A 20,141-nucleotide genomic window follows, 5' to 3' on the forward strand; every position below is an offset into this window, starting at 1 on the left:
AGGCTTTATTTATATTTTTAAAACCATAGAGGGGTCATTTATTCTCTCTTTAGTTGCTCGATGAATGCATTTGCTAAGTGTGTTGACCTTGTCTTACAAAGTAGAATCTACCTTCTCTATATGATAAAAGTGCTCACTGCTGCTTTTCTTGACCTCTCTTACATCTGGGAACTTGGGACCTGGTGCAGCCAAGCAGATGCATCCTCTCTCGACTTTGATTCAAGAGCTAGTGACTCAAAGCCGCAGGGATGACGCAGAATCTGTTCTGGCCAGGGCACAGCAGCAGTGGCAGCTGCATCCGGTTTCCAGTGGCAGGAGAGACAGCTCTTCTGTGGCAGGGTGCGGTGTCCAGCATCCAAGGACTTGGCATTGCAGATCACGAGGTTGGTGCTTGGCGGCCGCAGTCATAACTTCACAGGACCAGTTTTTCGGAGTGCTTTGGGTGTGGTTCTTGCCCAGTGGTTTGTCTTTCCACCTTTACTCCTTAAATTAGCTTAAAAGTTGACTTAACTTACTGGCAACAAATACTAACAATATTAACAACAGCCAAAGCCAACTCTTAGTGCTTATTATATGCCAGGCAAATTTCAAAATATATTTATGTATGAAGTATGCTCTGTGTATATTAACTCATTTAATTTTTACAACTTATCCTGCACGTGCTGGTATTATCCCCAGTTTGCAGATGTTGAAACTGAGTTACAGAGAGGCTAGGTTACTTGCTCAAGGTCTACACGACTTTAAATGGGGGCCCTGAAATTCAAACGTGGTCAGCTGACCTAGTTCTTCAGAGTCCTGCCTGACACGTGGACTGTTTTCTAACCTAATTTTTTCATATAGCAAAAGTTCATGAGCACTTCCATGTTACTAAATATTCATCTAAATATTTAAAGTAGCTACATAGTGTTAAGTTGTAAGGATGATTCCTGATTGGTTTAACCAACTTGCTGTTGTGGGACATTAAGAATATCTTGGTGGCTAAACTTTTTTTTTTTTTCTAATATCCATGACTCTCTTTGGGATAAAGTCCTAGAATGCTTAGTCAAAGGGTATTCTGATTGTCTTCCAGCAAGATTATTCCAGTGTATGCACACAGCAGTGTATGAGAGCATCCTGTTTCCCTGAGTCCTTAATAGCATTGAATATTATCGTTAAAATTTTTTTTCTTTGTGGTATTGAAAATGATATATAGTTTTCATTGAAGCCTAAAATTCTTTGGACATTAAAAATAAATTTATTGGGGGAGCCTGGATGACTCAGTTGGTTAAGCGTCTGCCTTCGGCTCAGGTCATGATCCCAGGTACCTGCTTGGCGGGAAGCCTGCTTCTCCCTCTGCCTGCCACTCTCCCTGCTTGTGGTATCTCTCTCTCTTTCTCTCTCGCTCTGACAAATAAATAAAATCTTTTTTTTTTAAGATTTTTTTTATTTATTTATTTGAGACAGAGAATGAGAGCGAGAGAGCACATGAGAGGGGGGAGGGTCAGAGGCAGAAGCAGGCTCCCTGCCGAGCAGGGAGCCTGATGCGGGACTCGATCCCGGGACTCCAGGATCATGACCTGAGCCGAAGGCAGTCACTTAACCAACTGAGCCACCCAGGCGCCCAATAAAATCTTTTTTTTAAAAAATAAATACATTTATTGATCATTTGTCAAAAGTTCTTTTGTGAATTGACTGCTCCATCACCTATGGGATAAAGTTGAAACCTTAGAAGGCGATTCAAGGCTCTTCCTACTCTGACCCCAACTTCTTTTCTAACTAATTCTCCTGCAAGTCCTAAACATTCACCCTACACATCCATGGGGATTATTTTGTTTTGTATAAGTTGGAACTATGTGAATGTGCTATTTTTATAGGCCACAAGTGGTTGACTATTGACATTTTCTTATGGTTAAACCTTATAAGTCTCCAAAATATTTGCTTTCCCACTAGAATGTTTTCACAAATGTCTTGTCTCTCCCTGCTTGGTGAAATCCTTCCCACTCCTTATAAAGCCAGGTTCACTGGTCATGTTCCCTACGCCCCTATTCCTTTGTCCTCCCTCTCCTCTTTCCCTTCCTTCCCCAGTTTAGGTGTAAATCACTCCTTTTCACCATTTCCACTCTCCTTCTTTCCTATTGTAATAGAATGAATGGATTGCAGCTGGATAGTGTGTTTGCATCTGCCTGGCAGAGGCCAAGCCCTGTGTTGCCTTTTCCCAGCAGAGACTCTCTTATTTATTTTTGGCAGTTAACAAGGTTTCCGGCTCACAGCAGTTGCACAACAAAATGTATGTTGAAGTGAAGAACTAGTAACTTTAGGGCCCAGGAAGTGCCTTATTAACCAAATAATAATTGCAGTTTCCTTCCATGTTAAATAAGGAAGAGCATGTGTAATATCTTCTAATTTGGTTGGTTGGTATTTTGTTTGGCAATGGCTCTCCTTATTTTGAATCCTCCATCCTTCTATTTCATTTTTTCCTGTATTTTCAGATGTGGTCATTATATTGCAATTCGAAGAAATTAATTGACTCCATGGCACAATTCTCAAGGGTGAAAGAACACAATTCTCTAACTGGCTAAATAGTAATCAGTGTACTTTCCAAGGAATAAATGTATTTTTTCCCTTTTAACTATATTCACCTTTTTTCTTAGGTACACTATAGGAATTTTTAGTGACTTCTAGGAAACACTAATGCTATGGATAGAGTTATAATATTTCAACAAGCTTCAGGAAACATTAAAAGTAAATTTTTTTAATCGAAGTATAGTTGACATACAATAATATGTTAGTTTCAGGTGTACAAAAAGTAAAAATATTTTTTAAAAACATTAAGAACACTTAAACTGAATCTCATTAAGATAAAGCCTTCTCTTTTTAAAAGACATACATTGCATGATCCATTTAAATTGTACTTAACAGGAATAAAGTCATGTAATCATAGAACTTTAAAAGTAGAGGAGATCCCCAAGGTTTTTAGTATGTGGGAAGATACCAAGTAGGAATGGAGGAGAGAAGATAATAGTCTGAGTTTAGCAATGTCCCCATATTCCCCTCTCCATTGAATTGTCAAGTGAAGTCCCAACCTTTGCTCATCTTCTTTCACCTACATATCGTGTCCTAGCCATGCCTCAAACAAGTTCAATCAGAAGCAATCTCAATCCAGGCCTCCTTTGTGTTTATAGTCAGAAGGGACTGGGTCCCCTGGGTCCCCTATGGCCTTTTCTTCCTGCTTGCTCATTAGGCATGTGTGTGCTCAGAATTTTGGCTGTTCTTTTTAAAGTAGGCTCCATGCCCAGCATGAAGCCCAACATGGAGCCTAACGTGGGGCTTGAACTCACAACCCTGAGGTCTACACCTGAGTGCAGATCAAGAGTCAGACATTTAACGGGCTGAGCCACCCAGGCACCCAAGAATTTTGCTTTTTGTAGGTGGGCTTTGCTAACCAAGAAACTGGTTCAGTTTCTAGATCCAAGGATCCGGAAGATCTGTTTGAGATTTTTAAATAGGAGGTGGGATGTCATAATGACAAAGACAGATAATAACAACTAACTGGCAAGAATGTGGAGAAATTGGAACCCTCATACACTGCTGATGGGAATGGAAAATGGTGCAGCCGCTTTAGAAAACAGTCTGGTAATTCTTCAAATAGTTAAACACAGAGTTACCATATGATCCAGCAACTCCACTTATAGGTACACCCAAGAGAAATGAAAACATTTGTCCACACAGGAGCTTGCACATGAATGTTCATGCAGCATTATTCATAACAGCCAAAGAATAGAAACAACCTAAATGTCCATTAGCTGATGAATGGATAAGTAAAATGTGGTAAATCCACTAAATGTACTATTATTCAACAATTAAAAGGAATGAAGTACCGATATATCCATGACATAACATGAATGAATGTTGAAAACATGCTAAGTGAAAGAAACCAGTCATAAAGGACCACATATTTATGATTCTCTTTATATGAGATTTCCAAATAGGCAAATCCATAGTGACAGAAAGTAGATTAGTGGTTGCCCAGAGTGATGGCATGGGGTGGGGCTGTGGGGGTCTTCTCTTTGGGGTAATGAAAGTGTTCTAAAATTGATTGTGGTAATGGATGTACAAGTCTGTGAACATACTAAAGGCCATTGGATTATATACTTTAAACGGGTAAATTATACAGTATGTGAATGTTATGTCAATAAAGCTGTAAAAAAAGAAAAAAGGGGTGTGTATGTGTGCTTCATTTAGTCTCCTTGTACTTCTCTGGCTAGCTAGACATTTCCATGCCTAATTTCAGACTCTCTTTGCCCTTTGATTCTGCTTGAAGTCCAGCCAATAGCTAATGTAGCAGGGTGGATATTTAACTCACACTACAACTCAGACACAAAGAGAAAATATAAGTTCTTTATTTAGTCTATAAGCAGTCTGGTTTTTCTCCTGAAGCCCCAACCGATGGAGAGTGGTGAAGACGAATGGCATGTTTAATTCCCAGTCTCTGGGAGGCCACTATGGTGGAAGGAATGGCTGGGACTGATTGACCTGCAGCTACTACACATTATGCTTGTTGCAACTAGATGCGCTCAGATGACCAATGGGCAGGACATTGTGATGCGCCATATATATGCTTCTGAATTCTTGTCTTGATTCTTAATGCTGTGCCTTGCTTTGGCCTTTGTTTTCTATGTGATTCAAGACTTGCTTTGAACCACTGCAGATGTGTGCTTCATAACTCACGATGGCCCTCCTGACGTCAGACTACTGGCTCTGTCTGAAGCACCGGTTCCCAGGGAATGCATACGTCTCTGGGTTTGCTGTGTTCCTGTAGCTGGTCACAAATGCTCATTGTTTCAGTCTCCTAGTCATGGCTTCTAATCCCGTCAATATGATCAGTAGCTGGCTCAGCTGATAAAAGGATTGTTTTGTGGTTTCCTGAAGCATTAGAGCTTAATAGAATATATACACTTACTCCCTTCTTAGGAAACTACATTTGAAAGCACTCAAAAATGTTTTAAATAAAATTTGCCGTGTTTGTATAATTTTGTATTGATGATGCTCTGAGTACTTTACTTTTTTCTTTAACTTTTTTTTTTAAGATTTTTATTTATTTATTTGACAGAGAGAGAGACAGCAAGAGAGGGAACACAAGCAGGGGGAGTGGGAGAGGGAGAAGCAGGCTTCCCGCGGAGCAGGGAGCCCGATGCGGGGCTCGATCCCAGGACCCTGGGATCATGACCTGAGCCGAAGGCAGATGCCTAACGACTGAGCCACCCAGGTGCCCCTTTTTCTTTAACTTTTTAAAAAATATATTTATTTATTTTTGAGAGAGAGCACAAGCAGGGGGAGCGGCAGGCAGAGGGAGAAGCAGGCTTCCCGCTGAGCAGGGAGCCCGATGCGGGACTCCATCCCAGGACCCTGGGGTCATGACCTGAGCTGAAGGTGACGCTCAACCAACTGAGCCACCCAGGCGCCCGTACTTACTTTACTTTTTAAAGCTCTGTTTTTTTGGTTTCTTTGGAAAGAGAACTGCCTGACTATTGGTGCTTTGAATGGAGGGAGGTAAAAAGTAGTATTATATTAGTTGGCCCAGGAGGAAGATGAAGTGTGATGTATATTAGCTTTTCAAGTTGTTTAATCTTGCTCAAACCAAGTCAGTGATGTGACAGTTCAGAAAGGAATTCAAAGAGTACTTGCTGCTTTTAGCAATTGATTCTGAAGAGTTGTGACTTCTATAAACACCAAAAATACTTCAAAATTGATATACAATCAGGACTGAATAGGACCTTAATATTGATATGGGTCCTACAGTCTGAGTGCCAGTGCCTGGGAAGTCTTTTGTTTGTTTTTAACAAATAATACAGTATTTGGGGGCAAAACCCCAAATTTAAGAATATTTAACATTATGTGAATGCCTATTGAGTTTACAAAGAGATAAACTTGATTAAACTATTTGACTACTAAATGAATAGGGATTTGAGTATATTTTATAGAATTTTTTATTCAATAGAAACTGTCAATCTTTGTGTCTATTATATACACACATAAGGGTAAATTAAAGTTCAGAGGAATATGTATGTAAATAAATAGAAATAAATGTGTACATATAAGTAAATCATAAATATATGTATATATTCTTAGGTATGCTGTGCTAAGGTTCAGCTGGATGTAATTTTCGCATTATCATCTAAATGAAAATATCTGTTAATTCATAAGTTCATAAATTATACCTATGAACTCAGAAGTGAAAAGTTGATAATGACAATTTAAGACAAATATATTCTTTTGGGTATTTATTTACTTACTCAAACATTCAAAAGTTCTTACAAGGTATTAAAAATGCCTGAGACATTTGTTTTTGTTTTGTTTGTTTGTTTTATTTGACAGAGAGACAGTGAGAGAGGGAACACAAGCAGGGGGAGTGGGAGAGGGAGAAGCAGGCTTCCCACGGAGCAGGGAGCCCAATGTGGGGCTCGATCCCAGGACCCTGGGATCATGACCTGAGCCGAAGACAGACGCTTACCGACTGAGCCACCCAGGCGCCCCATGCCTGAGACATTTGTAAGGACTTTAAAGAAGCTGTAGAAGAAATACTAATAAAGCATGAGGTGAAATTATATAGATTGCTAGACCTCAGTAGATGCAACGATGAAAGACAAAGAACTGTCAAGAAGGAGAGGGAAACTGGATGCTTGGGTGACTCAGTCGATTGAGTGTCTGCCTTGCGCTCAGGTCATGATCCTGGGGTCCTGGAATCGAGTCCCCCATCCAGCTCCCTGCTCAGCGGGGAGTCTGCTTCTCCCTCTGCCTCTGCCCCTCCCCCTGCTTGTGTGCACCCTCTCCCTCTCTCTCTCAAACGAATAAGTAAAATTTTGAAAAAAAAAAAAAAAGGAGAGGGAAACTGGAAATGAGAAGAAGAGTGAAGCATTGAAGGACTGATCTAACTGAAGCCCTGGACGAAGCACTAAAAATCACTGTGGAAAGAGTGGACCACGTTTGCACAATTTAAACACTGCGCTGCAATGAATGTATGTATTCTCACACAGCTCCTACCTCTCTTCCATTTGTATTGGTTGGGATACAGGTTAGACTACGGTATCAAGTGGGCCCAACATATAATGAGTTAAACAAGTAAAATCCACGGTCAATAAGGTGGCTTCCCAGTGTCTGGGACCGAGGCTCCTTCTAATTTGTGGCTTTGCCATTCTTGAAGATGTTGCCTTTTATCATTCACGCTGCAGAAGATAGCTCACCACCATCCCAGCTGGGCCCACGTGCTAGCCAGTGGGAAAAGGAAAAGGATAAGCAGATGGCCTTATGAAGCCTGACATGGCTATTTAGAAAGGGAAATAAAAGCGAAAGAAACCTGACCGTGTGTCCAGTGTGATTTAAGAATAGCTTGATTTGGAAATTTAAACAGTCCCTTGGTCAACATGTCTTTCTAGGAAAAAATGGTCAGTGTCTGGGGTACCCCCCCCATCCTGTTTCTCTCCGTAAAGGGATGCCCTGTTTCAATGGGAAGAGGATGTGGTTTATGTGTCCCTACTGATGTGGAGTGAATTGGAAAGGTTTGGCTGCACACCAGGTTTCAGCAATGGTCAGCCACAGAAGTGATCTCTTTCCAAGGCACTACATGAAAATCAAGGACAAACTCCTATGCCGTTGGTATTACTTTCATTTATTCAACACCAGTTCTCCAAGTGTGGTCTCTGGAGAAGCAGCCTCACCATTACCTAGGAAGTTCTGAAAAATGCAGATTCTCCAGTCCTACCTCAGACCTACTGAATCAGAAACTCTGGGGGTGGAGCCCTGCAACTGTTCTAACTAATCTTCTAGGTTGATTTAAGGCACATTAAGGTTGGAGAATCATGGATTTAATGCAGTTCACTGAAAGAAGTCCTCAGAATACATGTTTAACGGACGGATTCTTTTTCTCTTGGTCTCTTTCTCTCTTCTTTCCACAATTCCCTGGGACTAAGAAAGAATAAGCTTTCGTTTACTTCCCCTAATGTGATATCCTACTTCCATGAAGCATCCACTTTCGTATTAACCTCACTTAACAAAACAAGCAACTAACAAACCTAACAAAACCGTGAGAATGGACCCTTTGGGCTTAGTTGGGAAGCAGGGAGGGACTAGGTATTTGGAAAATAGCCTGGATTGCTGCATGATCCAATTTTGAATGCCAGAAACTATTTTGCCTTTGCATTCCTTCTTTCAGATAGACGAATTTCCAGCCCCCTTTCCTGATGGATACCATGGACTCACTATGCCAAGGATCCTGTTCTCAGAGCAGTAAGGGAAGAACACATTTTCCAAAATATCGAATTACCCAGTTACACCTATTCACTTTTGCTAGAAGTCTACACTGAAATTTGATGAGCATGATGAAGAGGACGACTGCCTACTCCTACGATGCACCACAGAAAGAAATAGTACCGGGAAACAAAAACAGAAGTAGTCAAGAATAGAGAATGTCTAATGCCGGCTCTGTTTCTATTCCAGCATCCTCCGTGAAGTGCATAGTTTCCCTTGATTATAAAATAGAGATAAATTCTAAATGTGACATTACATAAAAAGGCATTTATTTTTACCCCCTCCTCTGCATGGGGACAGTTATCTGTCTTCATCTCAATGTGAGTTAGAATATATAATGCCCAAATAAAAAAGATCTCAATTTTCATTCATTTAGCAATAGTCTGTTTCCTTGGGAGAGAGTTGCCTAGTAAACAAAAAATGTGTGGGATGTTAGGCTTTTATAACCACGTAAAAGAAATGACTCTAAAAGATGCTACATTAATATGGCTGTAAATTGGAAGTTGTCATTTTTGTGAATGGAGAATTTATGTAGAAAGAGACATGATTCTTTCCTTCACTTAATCCATTCTCCACATGTCTGACCTTTTGAATAATCGTTTTAAAAATACAAATTGCCTCATTCCCCTCTTGTGGGGCTTCTGAATGCCTTTAGAGTAACCTTCAGTTGCTGCCGAGGCTCTAACGGGATCTGGCCCTGCGTTCTTCCTCGGTGTCCTCTCAAGGCTTTTTGCCCTTGCTCATCTTGGCTTTCTCTGTCCATGTCTTAAAGGAACCAAATTCTTTCATACCCCAGAGCTTTGGGATGTGCCTTTTGCCAGGAATGTCCTTTCCCTGACCCTTCACATAGTTAATTCTCATTTATTCTTAATTGCTCAGTGAAAGGTCTCTTCCTCAGGAAAGCCTACATATTCAAATATGTATTAGGAGTCTGCTGACCCTTTCCCTTCATAGAGATTATCAGTTTGTAGTTTGCTTCTTATTTTATTGTGTAAATTAGGTAATAAACCCTGTCACATCAGAGATCGTGTCTGTTTTGTTTCCCTCCCCCTAACCACTGCCTAGCATAGTGCTTGGCATGTAGTATGTGCTCGATAAATATTTCATGATTGGATTACCAAAGGTCTTATCTGACAGCAAAATAGTGTGGTTTGAAATATCAATGATAAATTATCCTGAAATTTTTAACACCATTACAGTGTATTGAATTTGCTCACAAATGGGTTGGATTCCAGAATCTGCTTAACTGGTTATTAGACAGAAACATTTCTCTATAGCAAAGCCGTCATTGTTGGTCCAGGCCTGGACCCGCCGAGAATAACAATTAGAGATCTGCCAGCTCACCTCCATCCGAATGTTGGTGACCTCAGTTTCCAAATCAGGATTCCTAGTTTTCGGCCTCCACATGATTTTTGAGGCCTTTGTTTTTGTGAAATCAAGATAGAAATGGTGTGTTAAAAAGATGACTTTTAGTTTCTTTTCTCTCAGGACTTCTTTCATTCTTGGAATGTTTGCGTGAGGAGAGAGAAACATTGCTGTAAAACTGCACTCTGCATAAGAGGTAGCCTTGAGAAGCTGGGAAAAAGAACATCTTCCAGAAGTAGTTGGGGTCAGCACATGACAGCTCCCACTGCAGAAACGGGTTTGTGTGTATGTGGACTGGGAGTAGGAGAGGGGGTGGAGGAGGAAGAGGAACATATTCGACTTGGAGGAGGAGTGACCCTGGGATCAGTCCCTTGTACGCTGGCGTGTTCCCTACTGTTAGTCACACCGGCAGCTGCCAGGCTCTGACTGTCTTTGGAATGCTGGCTCTCAGAGACCTCCTCGGTGCCACCCACAAATGCAGATGTATTACTTAAGGGGCCGATGGTGGTTAGGCATCACAAGAACTCATTGCAACTCTCTCTCCTTCAGGTCAGTTACAGATCAAATTCAGTTTTGCTTTCAAGTCCCTCCCAGACGTATAAAAGCACATTAGGCTCAGAAAGTCCTAAGTGGCTAAACACTTGCCTACCAGAACAGGAATTTCCACTACAGCAGCCCTGACAGGTGGTTCCTCCAGCCTTTGTTTGAATACTCACCTCCCTCACAGACAGCCCGCTTCCTACTTGGACAGGTCTCATTGTTACATATTGGACTTCCTTACGCCCTAATGAAACATGCCTCCCTGGACTTTCACCTCATTTGTCTTTGTTCTGCTCTCTGGAGCTATGCAGAATATGTCTAATCTTTCTTCAACAGGATAGTTCTTCAGACATTTGAAGACAGCTGTCCGATCCTCTCCTGTAAATTCTCTCTTTGCTGGGTAAAATAGCCTCGGATCTTCCAATTGTACCTTTTATAAATAGTGTACTAATGTGGAAAATGTAGGAGCAACTGCCCTAGGCAGACCTGGGTTCTGTTGATTTGTTTATTCAATTATATATTCTTTTTTGCGTTTATTCCCATTAGTGAGTAAGTACAATAAAACCTAACAAGGAGAAGTGCTTGGTTCAGTGAATGCATACACTAAGGAGGGATTTGACCAAGGCAGGGGAAGTCGGCTAAGGCTCTCTTAGGAGATCAGTGTTGAACTGAACAGATGGATGGGTAGCAGTAACCAAGGTGATGAGGAAAAGAATTGCTTTCTAGGCAGAAGGAGCAATATGTACAAAGGCCCTGTGGTGGGTAGGGCATGTGGTGGAGGTTTGATCTTTAATTTCCATGTATATGCAGAGATGGATTATAGTACCTTCTCCCTTATTAAAAGAATTTTTTCAAAAAAAAACGAAAAGAAAAGGGGGGACCTGGGTGGCTCAGTCAGTTAAGCGTCCGACTCTTTTTTTTTAATCTATAAAGGAAAGGATAATATTTTATTTTTTTATTTTTAATTTAAATTCAATTAGTTAACATATAATGTATTATTAGTTTCAGAGGTAGAGGTCAGTGGTTCATCAGTCTTATATAATACCCAGTGTTCGGGGTGCCTGGGCGGCTCAGTCGGTTAAGCGTCTGCCTTCAACTCAGGTCATGATCCCGGGGTCCTGGGATCGAGCCCCACGTTGGGGTCCTGGGATCAAGCCCCACGTTGGGCTCCTTGCTTAGCGGGGAGTCTGCTTCTCCCTCTCCCTCTGTCTGCCGCTCACCCTGCTTGTGCTCTCTTTCTCAAATAAATAAAATCTTAAAAAAAAAGGCCTCTCCTTTTCTGTTTATCCAATCCCTGTAATACTTATTACCTGTCTTATTCCTCTGGGAAGCCTCCCTGGACACTCAGGCTCAGGTCTGTTTCCATAGTGTAATAGTTAAGTGCAGGGTTTCGTAGTCTTGGGTTTGAATCCAGTTTCCATTCCTGATCACCTTATGGCATTAGACAAATTATTTAATTTCTCTGACATCTAATTTCCTTATCTGTGCAAGAGGTAACGACAGTAATTACTTCATTCAAATGTTTGTGACAAGTGAGATATCTAAGCATCTGTATCTATATATCTCTACCTCTACTTCTCTCTCTATATATCTTTATATCTGTATCTCTCTCTGTATGACAGAGCCCTTTCTAATGGTTCTTACTTCCTTGTCCTGTACATCCTACGTGGCTCAGTCATTCTAAGGGTGACTCTAAGTTTAGGGGCGTAGGGCGGAAGCCATTTGCTCTGCTCCTGAGTATTTGAAGTCTCTGCTCCCCTGGCTGTCGCTAATGCACATCCGGTGGAAATGCCCTTGGGTCAGCCCACATGTGCATGCGCACAGGACCTCTGAGCCACCCACTGGCCAAACCAGGTACCTTACAGCTCAGTATCACCATGCCTGACCAAACCACCCCAGCGATACTGCAGAAGGCAAGTGATATTCATGCTTTAAGTGGCAAGTAAAATCTCTTTTCAGAATGTCATGTCGAAGACTTTTCTGGATTAATAATTCTTTTGCAGAATCCTATTTCATAAATACAGCTTAATAATGTTTAATAACCAGAAAAACAAATTATTTAATTCTTAAATAAACAGGTTTTTAAAGTACTTACATTCAATTGAGGTTAAGTAGGTGAAATTCTAATATTACCTTCTAAAAGATTGCAAACTGTGTATCAAGACTGCAGTCAAGGGTGTTGTAATGGCAGGATATTGAATTTCCTTGAAAAAAACATGGAAATGTGCTAAATTGATTAAGTCAACTGATTTAAGATTCTTCATGTTTACCTACTGCAGACAGTAGTGGTTCAATATTGCAAGTAATTTTCTTCTCTATAGAATTAAAAGAATCTGTATTATAAAAACTAAATGTTGTGCTTGTGCTTGAATATATAACCCCTTACCAACACCACTCTGCATTTTTTTTTTTAAGATTTTATTTATTTATTCATGAGAGAGAGAGAGAGAGAGGCAGAGGCAGAGGGAGAAGCAGGCTCCCCGCGGAGCAGGGAGCCCAATGCGGGACTCGATCCCAGGACCCTGGGATCATGACCTGAGCTGAAGGCAGACGCTTAACCGACTGAGCCACCCAGGCGTCCCACCACTCTGCATTTATTTCATATTTAAGATACTTGCTTTGACAGATACTAAAACCAAGATCAATGTGCCTGTTTTTCTGCCGCATTTTGCATAGTAAGTATTCAAATAACACATAAAATCTCACTGAAGCTCTTAATTCAGAACCTGAAAATGTGTGTACAAAAAATCACTACCATGATTCTGTAGAGTTCACACTTGGCCATTTTGCTTTTTTATGAAATCGGTCAAAATGAAAATGTACATTTTGTTCTATTCATTTGCTTTTCCCTATTCTCTTTAATTCAGTTTTATTTCCTTTGTTCTTTGTAGTCTCCCTCACCCCCACACTGATTTTCTTTCTGCAAATCCCTTCAATGATGGATACTGACCTCAGTATCCACAGTTTTAACACTTTTATTAAATCTAATATCTTTCATAAAAAGCCAGGCACACCTTAGAGAATCAGGAGCTTACTAAATGTTCACTAACCTCATTTTATGGCCAAATCCCTCTTTTCCTGTTGCTCTAACATTTATTTTATCAATTGTCATTACCTTTTGATCAAACATCATGATAAGAAATATAATTGAAGTCCCATTTTTTTTTTCTTTCACCACCCAACATCTTATTTTGATAAATTTCAAACATGCAGAAAGGTTGAAATAATTGTATAGAAAATATCTGTATGCCTGCACATATATATTCTACTATGAACATTTTATTATATTTGCTTTATCACCCAACTGTGCATTTATCCATTCTTCCATGCACCCGTCAACCCATCATAATTTTTTGATGCAATTAGTTACAGATGTATCAATATACTTCATCTCTAACGTTTCAGCGTGCATATCATTAACTAGTGTTCTGTACTGGTTTATAATTATTTTTTTTTCTTTCAAGTGGTATGTACATCTATGGCCTGTACAGATATTTAGCTTACCATTTGCTGAGTTTGGACAAATGTAGACACCTGTGTAACCTCAACCCCTATCAAGACAGGAGAATATTACTATCACTCCAGAACATTTCCTCATGCTTCCTTCCAGTAGATCCTCACCCACCTTGCCCCTACCCCAGGCAACCAGTGTTCTAATTTTTACCACCACAGATTAGTTTTGCCTGTTCTAGAACTTCATATGGATGGAATTATAAAGTATATGCTTTATGGGCAAGACTTCATTCATTCAGCATTATGTTGAGATTCATCCATGTTGTGTGCACCAATAATTAGTTCCTTTTTACCACTGAGTGGCATATGACTGTCTTACAGTCCATTCTCCTATTGATGAAATCTGAGTGTTTTTCACATTTGGGCCATGATGAATAAAGCTGCTATGAGCATTTTTTTTTTTTTAAAGATTTTATTTATTTATTCATAAGAGACAGAGAGAGGCAGAGGGAGAAGCAGGCTCCCCGCTGAGCAGGGAGCCCGATGCGGGACTCGATCCCAGGACCCTGGGATCATAACCCGAGCTGAAGGCAGATGCTTAACCATCTGAGCCACCCAGGTGCCCTGCTATGAGCATTTTTGTACAAGTGTTCTTGTGAACATTGTTTTCCTTTCCCTTGGGTAAGTATTTAGGAATGTAATTGCTGGATCATAGGGTAGGTGCATACTTAATATTATAAGCAGGGGCACCTGGGTGGCTCTGTAGGTTAAGCAATGGACTCTTGGTTTCAGCTCAGGTCATGATCTCAGGGTTGTGAGATAGAGCCCCGTGTTGGGCTCTGTGCTCACCAGGGAGGCTGCTTGAGATTCTCTCTCTCTCTCCCTCTGCCCCTCCCCCTGCTCGCTCTCTCTCTCAAATAAATAAATAAATCTTAAAAAAATATTATAGGGGCGCCTGGGTGGCTCAGTTGGTTAAGCATCTGCCTTTGGCTCAGGTCATGATCTCAGGGTCCTGCTCAGCGGGGAGTCTGCTTGTCCCACTCCCTCTGCCACTCCCCCTGCTTGTGCTCTGTCTCTCTCTCTAAGATAAATAAAACCTTAAAAAAAAATAAATGGTGCTGGGAAAATTTGACAGCTACATGCAAAAGAATGAAACTAAACCACTTTCTTACACCATACACAAAAATAAACTTAAAATGCATTAAAGACCTAAACGTGAGACCTAAAAGCATTAAACTCCTAAAAGAAAGAATAGACACATCAGCCTTAGAAACATATTTATGGATCTCTCTCCTTAGGCAAGAGAAACAAAAGCAAAAATAACCTATTGGGACTACACCAAAATAAAAGGTTTTTGCACAGCAAAGGAAACCATGAACAAAACAAAAAGGCAACCTAGTGAATGTGAGAAGATATTTGCAAATGATATATCTGATTAGGGGTTAATATCCAAAATATATAAGGAACTTATACAACTCAACACCAAAAACAAAAACAAAAACAAAAAAACCTCAAAACCAAAAAAGCCAAGCAGTCCAATGAAAAAATGAGCAGAGGACCTGAATAGACATTTTTCCAAAAAAGACATACAGATGACCAACAGACACATGAAAAGAAGATTAAAATCACTAAATCATCAGGGAAACACAAATCAAAACCACAATGAGATATCACCTCATACCTGTTAGAATGACTAGTATCAAAAAGATGAGAAATAACAGGTGTTGGTGGGGATGTGGAGAAAAGGAAACCTTCATGTACTGCTGGTGGGAATGTAAATATGATGGAACCACTGTGGAAAACAGTATGGAGTGTCCTCAAATATTAAAAATAGAAATACTATATGATCCAGTAATTCTACTACTGGGTATTTACTCAAAGAAAACAAAAACACTAAATTGAAAAGATACATACACCCCTATGTTTATTGCAGCTTATTTGCAATAGCCAAGATATGGAAGCAGCCCAAGTGCTTATCAATAGATGAATGGATAAAGAAGTGATACATATATTTACAATGGAATATTATTCTGCCACAAAAAAAGAATGAGATCTTGCCATTTGCAACAACATGAATAGGCCTAAAGGGTATTATGCTAAGTTAAATAAATCAGAGAAAGACAAATACCATGTGATTTCACTTATATGTGGAATCTAAAAGCCAAAACAAATGAACAAAGAAACAAACAGACCCTTAAATACAGAGAAGAAATGAGTGGTTGCCAGAGGGGAAGTGGGTGGGGGGATAGGGGAATAGATAAAGGAGATTAAGAGGTAAAACCTTCCAGTTGTAAAATCAATATGCTACGGAGATGAAAAATACAGCATAAGGAATATAGCCAATAATATAGTAATAATGTATGATGACAGATGGTGACTACTCTTGTCATGGTGAGCACTGAGTAATGCATAGAATTATCTAATCAATATGTTGTACACTTGAAACTAATATAATATATGTCAATTATACTTCAATAATGAAAGAAAACCAAATAATATTTTCATGTTACTTTATTCATAGTTATCTAGGGAAAAAAGTAGCTAGTGCTATCGGTGATTTGATGGTAATAATAAAGTTGATGATATTGCATATATGTGAAACCACCTTTTTTAAAAGTATGTCCATGTTTTTTATCTTTAAAATCAGGAAATAAACTTTAGAGTTATTTTCGTCTCTAAGAGAGAATACTGCAACTAGTGTAACTGTTGTGGCAAATTATATTCCGGATCTCGTTCTTAAAACCAAGGTGTAAGTGAAAATCTTGGAAGAGTTAAAGTTCTTTTGCATCATGCATCACTACATTGTAGTACAAAAGATTGGTAACAATTCAAATAAACTGTTTCAGCCATCCAGTGGAGTACTTCCCTTTCTCTGCCTCCTACTGGATATGTCACTTACATTGATTGTTTTATGTTTTCCTTCGTGATTTCATAACCACTGGGTTCCCCAGATGGAAAGAACTTTGGGGATCTCTGGTTCTGTCTCCTCATTTTATAGAGGAAGAATAAAACAGAGATATTAACTATTATGCCTCAAACAATAGAACTTAAAATTCGAGGAGTTACGATTAGACATAGTTAGGACTAGACATAGATCTCCTGATTGAATAATCTTTTAGTTTCAAGTTTTTTCTTCTGTTGTCCAGCCCTGTGGATTTGTGCTTTAAGATGACACTGGCATTTACCCCTTCCTTTCTACTGCGTTTGCCAGTAGGGTCTCTAATTATATCTAAACTGCATTGTCACTCAGGCTAATCTATTTCCCTCAGGTCCATCCTACACTCTTTTGTCTCACTGATTTTCCTAATATAGACATTTTGACAGGCACTCTTGTACTCCAGCAACTTCAGTGGTTGCTGTTGAATCCGGTCCTAGATTCTCAAGGATCTTCATACCCTCCTCCCGCCCTTTCTCTTCATCCTTATTTCCCACTCTCCCCACCTGCACCTGCTCATCGGGGTGCTCTCCCTGTTCCCTGGTGGCATGTGAACTCCTGTTGTGGTTCCCATGTTAGCTCCTTATTCTGGTAACTCCCACTCCCACCTCTTCTCTCCATTCAGTCATTTACATACAGCTCATAGTTCCAAATCCAGCTTAAGCTCCACCTTCTCTATGAAACATCTTCTAATTTTTCTCAACTGCAATGATTTTTCACCCATGAATATACATTGCAGCATCCCACTTATCAATTGATATGTGCACTGGCTTCCATAAGAGATAAAACCCCAAATCTCAGTGGCGTAATTACCAACACAGAAGTATACTTCTTGTTCAGTGATGATAGTGTGTAAGTATTTGTGTATTGCCGATGGTGGTGATGGGAGGGCTGTGCCTCTTGCAGCCCCATTTAGTTGCCCAGGGTGATGGAGACTCTGCCATCTTTTTTTTTTTTCTTTAAGATTTTATTTCTTTAATTGAGAGAGAGCATGAGTCAGGGTGGGGAACGGGCAGAGGGAGAGGGAGAAGCAAGCTCCCTGCTAAGCAGGGAGCCCAACGCAGGGCTCGGCTCGATCCAGGACCCTGGGATCATGATCTGAGCTGAAGGCAGACGCTTAACCAACTGAGCCACCCAGGCATCCCTCTGCCATCTTTAATACAAAAGTCCACAGAGTTGCTCAGACATTGGAAATTGGAGGAAGAGTAGAGAAGGCACATATGCTTCTTAGCTATTTCAGTCAATGAGGGACATGTCACAACACTTCTGCTGGTGGGAACTAGTCACAGCCTCCCTATCTTGATCCATGTGGATCCCTGGAACTAGCCTTCACTATGGAGGGAAGCACAAATCTCTGGGGGGTGGCTAGCTAGCTTTGTTAACAACGTTATTCTGTACTGATTTCTAATTGCCTGGTGTCCTTGTATCCCCATCTGAATTTTACACTGTAACTAAAATTCCACAGATATATATGGCAAAATGGGTCTGGCATTTAGTGTAGGTTCAGTGGATGCTTGTTAAAGAAAAGAATAATTTATAATTTATATAGTCTCTTTTTTTTTTAGTTCTTAATTCTTAAATGAGAAAGAAAAACAAAGAATAACAAATCCTTAGGGGTTCTGTCTTTGTCTTTTTTAAGAACACATTTGCAATGTATTCTTCACACATAGAAAGTAAAACTTAGCTGGATTATCTCCAATTTAAGAATAATAATATTGTTTTCACTTTTAAAAAATATTTTTAGTTGGTGCATCTTGTTTTTCTTTTCCTAAATCTCTTCTGTTATAGAAAAATTGACACATACACAAAAATAGAGTGAATATTTATAATGAAATCCCATGTACACATTGCCTGGCTTCAATAATGACTGAATCATGACCACTTTTGTCTCATCTATATGGCCCACTCCCCTCCCACACGAACTTTTTGAAACTAAGCATAAATATCATATTATTTCATGTGTAAATATTTCCATTTGTATTGCTAATAGACAAGGCCTAAAAAACCCCCCACATGGGGCACCTGGGTGGCTCAGATGGTTAAGCATCTGCCTTCAGCTCGGGTCATGATCTCCAGGTCCTGGGATGGAGCCCCACGTCGGACTCCCTGCTCAGCAGGGAGTCTGCTTCTCCCTCTCCCTCTGCCTCTCCCCGCTGCTCCTGCTCTCTCTCTCGCTCGCTCTGTATCTCTCTGTCTCAAATGAATTTAAAAAAAAAAAATCTTTAAAAAAAACCAACAATTCTGTATCTCATTTAAGTGATAACAATTATTTCTTGTTATCACTTAAATAATCCAGTTAGTAAGCAAGTTTTCCCATTTTAAAAAACAATCTGTTTGTTCAAATCAAGATCCAAACACTACATTTTAGACATACATCTTAAATATTTTTAAAATTATAGTTCTTCAATTATAGTTCTTCTCCCCCTTCCCCACTTATTTCTTGGAATTTATTTGTTGAAGACACCAAGTCATTTGCCCTATAGTAATTCTCACATTCTGGATTTGGCTGATTCCATCCTTATGGTTCTTTTAAACAGTTTAGTGTATCTCTGTCTCCAGGGTTTCCTGAAGACTGGAGTTAGGTCTAGAATTTCAATCAGATTCAGGTTTGATTTTTCATTATAGATGTGCTTATATACCACCATCAAAAGACACATAATGTCTGGCGATCTCTCTTTTACAGGTTAACCTTTATTAGTGGGTTTAAGAGTTCTTACTCTGATCTATCCATTATAAAGTTCGCCGTCATGTGGTCTGGGCCACCACTGATGATTATTACCTAGATCCATTATTTCATTGTGCACCTCTTGTGTCTTTTTATAATAAGATCTTCCAAAGTTTTGAAATATTTTATTATTCCTTTTCATCTTCTATGATTAAATATATTTAAGACATTTAAACTCCTCCCCCCATCATAATAATGGTAATTAACATCTGTTTGACACTTAAAGTGTCCACTTAAAGTATTTTCACACACACTGTTTCACAAATAGTATCTGATCCTCTCAGATCACCTTAGAAGGAAGCTGGCTCTATGACCTTAGGCAGAGTTTCTCATCTTAGAGATGAAGAGAGTAGTAATAACCACCTCTAGGATGGCTGTGAAAACTGAGCAAGTTAAATACATACAAACCCCTTACGGCAGTGCTCACCTTACTCCAGTAAGAGTGAGACAAACGTTTGCTGCCGTTATGATTAATATTGTCATGTTGCTACCATCAAAAGTTCTTTCCATTTTAATCCATTACATCATAGTTTTATTTTAACCAATGTATGTAAAACTAACCTATACAATATATACATTAGAGCCTAGACGTAGAGAAAACTGACAGCTTCCATGGGCATAATATGCCTGGTAGCACTGTCTGTTCACACATGGGTATGCGTGAAGGGTAGAATTGCAAGGCAGGTTCTAGGTAATTTTTCACTTTTTCGTATTTTTTTTTTTTACTTTTATTGTGGAAAATTTTAAATACACACAAATGTAGAGAGAATAGTACAAGGAGTCCTTATGTACCTGTCATTCAGCCCCAGTGTCCATTAACCTAAGGCCAGTCCTATTCAA

The 20,141-nt window shown here is 39.7% G+C and overlaps 1 protein-coding gene and 1 long non-coding RNA gene across 16 annotated transcripts in view; both read left to right on the forward strand.

Annotated features, from left to right (window-relative positions):
• GSAP (gamma-secretase activating protein) overlaps window positions 1–20,141 on the forward strand; it is a 198,634-nt gene that overhangs the window by 71,004 nt on the left and 107,489 nt on the right. The window lies entirely within an intron of this gene.
• On the forward strand, window positions 405–9,306 carry LOC135362122 (uncharacterized). The gene is made up of 2 exons (XR_010406561.1): window positions 405–6,995; window positions 8,189–9,306. It is a non-coding gene; the product is annotated as an uncharacterized LOC135362122 (long non-coding RNA).

This window comes from Mirounga angustirostris, unplaced genomic scaffold, assembly GCF_029215605.1.
Source record: "Mirounga angustirostris isolate CCGP_5_RB_7025 unplaced genomic scaffold, mMirAng1.0.hap1 SCAF_12, whole genome shotgun sequence".
NCBI classification, from domain to species: Eukaryota; Metazoa; Chordata; class Mammalia; order Carnivora; family Phocidae; genus Mirounga; species Mirounga angustirostris.